The sequence below is a fragment of the Aplysia californica genome, unplaced genomic scaffold (assembly GCF_000002075.1).
Source record: "Aplysia californica isolate F4 #8 unplaced genomic scaffold, AplCal3.0 scaffold00122, whole genome shotgun sequence".
NCBI classification, from domain to species: domain Eukaryota; kingdom Metazoa; phylum Mollusca; class Gastropoda; order Aplysiida; family Aplysiidae; genus Aplysia; species Aplysia californica.
Genome location: NW_004797392.1, coordinates 208,442 through 214,920, shown reverse-complemented (window position 1 = coordinate 214,920; position 6,479 = coordinate 208,442). Strand labels below are relative to the sequence as shown.

General features: G+C 37.5%; 1 protein-coding gene across 2 annotated transcripts in view; it reads left to right on the top strand.

Moving 5' to 3' along the window:
• Positions 1-6,479, top strand: part of LOC101864379 (lysosome membrane protein 2) — a 41,097-nt gene that overhangs the window by 528 nt on the left and 34,090 nt on the right. The window contains exon 1 of one of the 2 annotated variants that reach the window (XM_005096150.3): positions 402-649. The exons of the other annotated variant lie outside the window; for it this stretch is intronic. The gene's annotated coding sequence lies outside the window, so the exon portion shown is untranslated. Of the gene's footprint in view, positions 1-401; positions 650-6,479 lie in introns of those variants that run through there. 2 annotated transcript variants of the gene reach the window in all.

Below are 6,479 nucleotides of genomic sequence, written 5' to 3'. Positions count from 1 at the left end.
AACGTGTGTGAGAAGCTGGAAGAGCTGTGAACAGTTCCATTTTCCGCTTGAAGGAGATTCGTAAATCTATTTAGTATTTTATATAAAATCAAATGAAGAAACATTTTTTTTACGGTAGCCTCAATTGTTGAGGAAAAAATATGATTAAGTTGAGACAAACTGATACAAACTGTTGTGCAAATTAAGGGCGACATTGATTTAACCATTAAAAAGATATTTGAAGATAAGTTGCGCCACGAATTTTTGACCGCCCTCAGCCTGATTATCAGGCTTGTACTAATGGCGTTTTTGTTGAAGTGTTACGCTTCCGGTGCGTTGGTTTTTGCTGTCGATAGAATAGGCCTAGAGAAGGTTATTGGCTGCGCCTCTCCCTCCACTCTCCTCGTCCCTCAGTCCTCAGTCACTCCCAGTCCCACCCAGTCCAGTCAGCTAGTCAGTCATTCTCTCACTCTCAGGGGCCAGGGGCAACTGTACTGTGCGTGTGTGCGTTGTCAGTGGAGGAGAATACAGGAATAGTGAGGGAGTTGTGTACTACAAACTACAACGCAACGCATTACAGTGGCCTGTGCCTGCGAACCTTGAACTCAGAGCTCAGCTGTCAAAGAACCTTTCCTTGATAATACACACTACACACACGCGAGGCCTGGTCGTAAGTACACAAAATGACTTGATCAAATCAAGTGTTATTGTAGGCCTAGATCTATATTATGTGGCCTATTATGTTGGCGAGTCTTTACTGTACTACTGTACTCAGACTGTAGGCCTACGTAGGCCTAGATCTAGATCTAGATCTAGATCTAGATCTAGATCTAGATCTAGATGTAGATGTAGATGTAGATCTAGATATCTAGATCTAGATCTAGTCTAGATATAGATCTAGATTTAGATCTAGATCTAGATCTATATAGAATCTAGATCTAGATTCTAGCTGTAGATCTAGATCTAGAATCTAGATTCTAGATCTAGATTCTAATCTAGATTCTAGATCTAGATCTTCGTCTAGATTCTAGAGATAATAAATAGAACGAAGTGGTTAAGTACGGCCAGACTGAGAGTAAGCTTCAAAATTGGTTGCCACCTTCAGATCTTGGGCTTGGCCTCTACTTTTCTGTCTTTAGGCTTAGGTTAGGCCTACCCACTTAAGTCTTCTTTTATCCCAGTCTTATCTTTCGTGTTGTCATCACGTCATAGATCAAGATTGTTGATACCAGACTGGCATCTAATCTAGAGATCTAGGAGGCTTCTGTAATTTAATAATTTCCACAGTAATTATTTAGGCAGGCGCTATTTGCTGCGTTCTGAATAGCCACACAGAATAAAAGCCATTCCTTCAACAAACTGTCATACAACATGATGTGAATTCTAGCTCCTTCTTTCTTTCCATCGTAATAATTTGGCCATAATTTAATTTTTCAGCATCTTAGTTTAGTCCAAGGCCCAATGCTACTAGATTCTAGGTCTAAGTACCTAATTAAATAATCGAAATGACTATTTCTCCGAAGGCCACATCTATTCTCATCCCGGGTGAGAATAGCGCTGGTGAGCCTTTTGGCTGTTCTCACCCGGTGTGCGTTCACCATGAATAGGCCAAGCAGTGTATGCCTAGCGTTCACTGTGAACAAACATTCCAGCGCTCTAGTGTTGAAAGCGTGCGATTTTGTCTGTGGGCAGTGAGAGAGAAAGAGAGAGAGAGATCTAGATATCTATATATATATATATCTTCCGGGCAAAACAAAATGGCAACCCGCTTTGTTCGGCTCGATTCGAAAAGTGAAATAACCATAGCATCTTTGTAGACGACGACCAAATTAGTTTACTTTTGTGTAGCACTATAACACCATTTTTTCTTTGTTTTTGTCAATTTGATCATCCACACCAATAGACAGTATTCAGAAATTAGGAAAAATATTTCGGTGAGAATGGCCACTTCCTTCTCCGAACGCTCGGGAAAATAAACTTTACCTCTAAATTAGATTCTATTTCTCAAGTTTATTTTCCCAAGCCAAGCGTTCGGAGAAATAGAGCCGGACTTTGTATATATATATAGATAATGGCCACCTCTATTCTCACCCGGAGTGAGAATAGTGCAGGCGAGTCTTGTGGCTATTCTCACCCGGTGCGCGTTCACCAAATTTTGCGTTCAGTTCACCCTAAAACACAGAATTCTACACTGTGATAACAGAAAAATTGTAGAATTCTGTGTCGTGAACAAACGTTCCATTACAACTGTAGCCTACTAAAAGCGTACAATTTTGTCTGTGGGCAGTGGAGAGAGAGAGAGAAAGAGAGAGAGGAGTAGCGCGAGAATTTCCGGGCAAAACAAAATGGCGACCCGCGTAGTTCGGCTCGATTCGAAAAGTTAAATAGCCGTAGCATCTTTGTAGACAACCAAATTAATTTACTTTTGTGTTTTAACATCATTTTTTAACTTTGTTTTGGTCAATTTGATCGTCCACACCGATAGACAGTATTCAGAAAGAGAGAGAGAGAAGAGGGGAGAAGTTGATCTTGCCAGAACTTCCGGCGGGTGAGAATAGCCACTTTCATAGATAATTGCCAAATTCTTCTTCTACTTTTGTGCCCCCCCCTCCCCCATTTTCTCACAATTAGGTGGATTGTATTGTTTTACTTTCTGGTGATTAAACTGTCTCTCATGTTATTATATTTTTAATTTCTTCTTATCGACTTGGTTTAACAAACATTGAATTTATTGGTCTCGAATAAATAGTTTTTGAAATATCTGATTGTTTTATTGGACGTGTCACGACATTGTGGAATCGGGCGCTTCTCAATTTTAGGGTGTATATATATGGACCTCGTGGTATCATCTTAAAACCTGTTCATTTGCCTTGCTTTTGGAGAAAACACCCCTGAAGTGAAAAAAAATGTGGGGGTGGGGCAGGGGGGGGGGGGGGGTTATGCTACAGGGAGAGGTATCCTAAATTTGAGCTGTATTTAATTTTTCACACAACACTTCAGAGGACTGTCATGGTCTAGATGTTACGGTGTTCGCCTCTCGATCAAGGTCCCACGGTCAAACATGACAGCGCCGAAAAATTTTCTTCTCTAAGATTTTCTCCTTTTGCCTCTCTTTTCTGCTTTTTAACCATGGTCTGTTGTCTGCTTTCGTCTTCACTTGCCTTTGCACAATTCAGGACCTATTCCTCCTTCACCATTGATTTATCATTGTTTTATCCATAACATTTTCGTTAATGTAAAGAAGACAAAAAACAGAAAACTGCAGTGGGCCACACTTAATAAATTATTATTATGATTAAGAGTTTCACTTATTAGTTATAGTAAGTTTTTTGTTATAGCAGGCTTAAAAATAAGTCCCCCAAGTTTTATTTTGTTTTAGTAGAGGTTTTACAGGGCTTGCAACTGCATAAGGTCATATGAGCGCCAGAAGATTAGAGGTGTTACAAAAGAGGTTGATTGCAAATAGTTATAAAGCGCACAAAATCACACTGTAGAGCATGGCGATTTATTAATGCATAAATGTAAGCTTTATTAAATTTTGTTACCCATGCATCTCTAATTATGTCTATAGGCCTACCTATTCTTCTTCGTATGCTTTCCTTCTTTATTTTCTGTCTCCAGGATATTCTTAGAGTTCTTCTGTGTGAATGTGAGTGGTTGGCGGGTGCTCTGGTATGGTTTGCTTTATTGCCTATCTAACATTTGTCGTCTTTATCTCCCCTCCTTTTTTGTGTTTGTTTCTCTTCTCGTAACACCTCTAATCTTCGGCTCTTATATGACCTTATTGTGTTGCAAGTGCCATAAAACACTTACTAAAATAATAGTTTAAAAAATAATTATGTCTAGTCCTCCATGAGACTAAGATTATGCTAGAAAAAGGATGAGGGAAGAAAAAAATCACTGGAAAAGATAACAACAAAACAATAAATGATAAATTGGTAGTAGGTTTGCCGAATATTTAAAATACAGTCATCACATTGGTTAATCATCAGTTTCAGTATATGTATACTTGATCCCTGTCTATAATGTAGGGTTTGGCTATGACAGGGATTTCAGGTTGGTCCCGACAACCCTCCTGTTTTAGCTGGGTCCCACTGTAAACATTATTGCAGTCTCCAGGCGGATGGTTGGAGGGTGCCACTGGCAGGTCCTACTTCTACTTTAATTTTCTTTTTATTGTTTTCATCTGTCAGTCTTACTTTTTCCCCACATGACCGTTATTGTATTTATGATAATGTGCTTTTCTTTACTCAACAAAAGCAGTCTCCAGTGAGATTCTAAGAGTGTGCTGTTTTTTAAGCACTAATGATAATAATAATAATAATAATAGAGATAGCATTTGTATAGCACAAATTCCCGCTCAACAGCACGCTCTATGCATTTCACAATCTATACTATTACCCAAGCAGACCTGATAGCATTCTGAAACAATCTCCACTCCCTGGGAAGCATACAGTGCAAACTGCCGTTTTATAAATATTCTAAAACACTAACATGATACTCATTCTGCCAAAATGTTTCGCTGTCTATTAGCACAATATCGAGTTCCATGTTGTACCGAAACGGTAACAGCAATACATAGGCGAGCATGTTTAGATATCTGACTAACGGATTTGGGTTTTTTTTCATTATCAATATAAAAATGTTATACATGTATAACCATTTTGTTGGCTGCCTAGGTTTTTCATAGGCCTACTATTTTTTAAATTTTATTTTAATTTTTTTTATTAATTAATTTAAAAAAAAAATATTTTTTTTTGGGGGGGGTTATGTTGCCATCGTCTTTGAGATTTAAAATCCATCCCTTTTTCCTCTCACACTTTTGAATTAGAGCTCATCTAAATTTCCTTTCTCTGTCCTTTATTACTGTACCCCATCCTCTGTTTGGTGGACTGCTTTCACCAATATGATTAGGTGGTACATGTACTTTATGGTCCCTGTAGGCAATTTTTCTTGGCTGTAGTGAAATGGTAAAAACACTTTAGATATACATAGAATTTAAATCATGATACTTTCATTAAAATTCAATATGAAGAGAAAAATAAAGCTGACGGTAATAATAATAATAATTAAACATGTCACGTCAGATGCATTTTTCAACCAAATGCAAGAATTTAATTTAGACTTTAAGAGTTATAGATCTTAGATCTATGTTTTTTAAAACACGGACATCAATACACATTAATTTTTTAAGTGTGATATTTTTTATTAATGTAATGCACATTTAGCATTTTGTAGAAAATGGAAATGCGCAGAATAAATGCTATTTAATAATACATTCGTATTGTATTATAATGTGCAGGGTGACCGATGACTCTGATTTAAAAAAGCCCTCCCATTTATAACGGTCATTTCTTTTACAAGTCCCCTTTATTCTTAAATCCAAAGTGATCACTGTGTGTTTGAGTTTGAATGTGTTATGGTTCAAAAACTCTACTTAATTTTTTTTCCCTCTTCCTTCTCTGTTATCTCTTATCCTTTGTTCTTCTTCATATTTGACGTTTTTACTTAGGTTCATCATTTTCGTCTCCTAATTTTGAACTTTGGATTGCACTTATATGTTTAACAAAAAAACGAACAGCAGTACACATTAATTTTTAAAGTGTGATCTTTTTAGAAAATGGAAATGCGCAGCATAAATGTTTATATTATTATTAATAATTTCATAATGTGCAGGGTGACCAATGACTCTGATTTAAAAAAAACTCACGTTTTATAACGGCCATTTCTTTTACAAGTCCTCTTTATTCTTTAGTCCAGAATGATCACTGTGTGTTTGAGTTTGAATGTGTAATGGTTCAAAAACTCTACTTAATTTTTTTTCCTTTTCCTTCTCTGTTATCTCTTATCCTTTGTTGTTCTTCATACTTGACCAGTAATTTGACATTTTTGCTTAGTTTCATCATGTCATATCTTAATTTTGAACTTTGGATTGCACTAAATCGGGTTACTCAAGTCGCGTAAATGTTTAAAACTCTGTTTGGGTTTACTGGGGAATGCTGTTTGCAGTAAGGTGCTTCGTTTCATTCGTTCAGAAGGCATGAGTTCAATTCCCATCATGCGTCTTCTGGCGAGTTGTACCTTTCTCTACCCAGGTTGGTCCTGACCGGCAGGATGGAAGCAGCCTGCGTCTTAAATGATCCAATAGTGTAGATTGTCGTGTAAAACACATACAGCAGCATTAATTTTTTGCTTCAGGCGTGGGCTTTTCGGTAGAAAACTGATTCTTCTGGCACTACCATTCCTTTGATAATGAGCACCTATTTTGTGTGGTCTCCTCGTGTGTATATAATATGTGTGTGTAGTGTGTGTGTCTGTGTATGTGTATGTGAGTGCGCGTTTGTCTGCAAATATGTTTTATAACACGGGTGTACATATAAAAGACATTACCCCACCCAGATCGGGTTAGCCCGAGAGATTAAATCAGGGCAGTTGACCTCTTTATTGATCTGAACTGTGTCATCGGTTGGGGGGGGGGATAACAGTTATTGCTGTTGCAA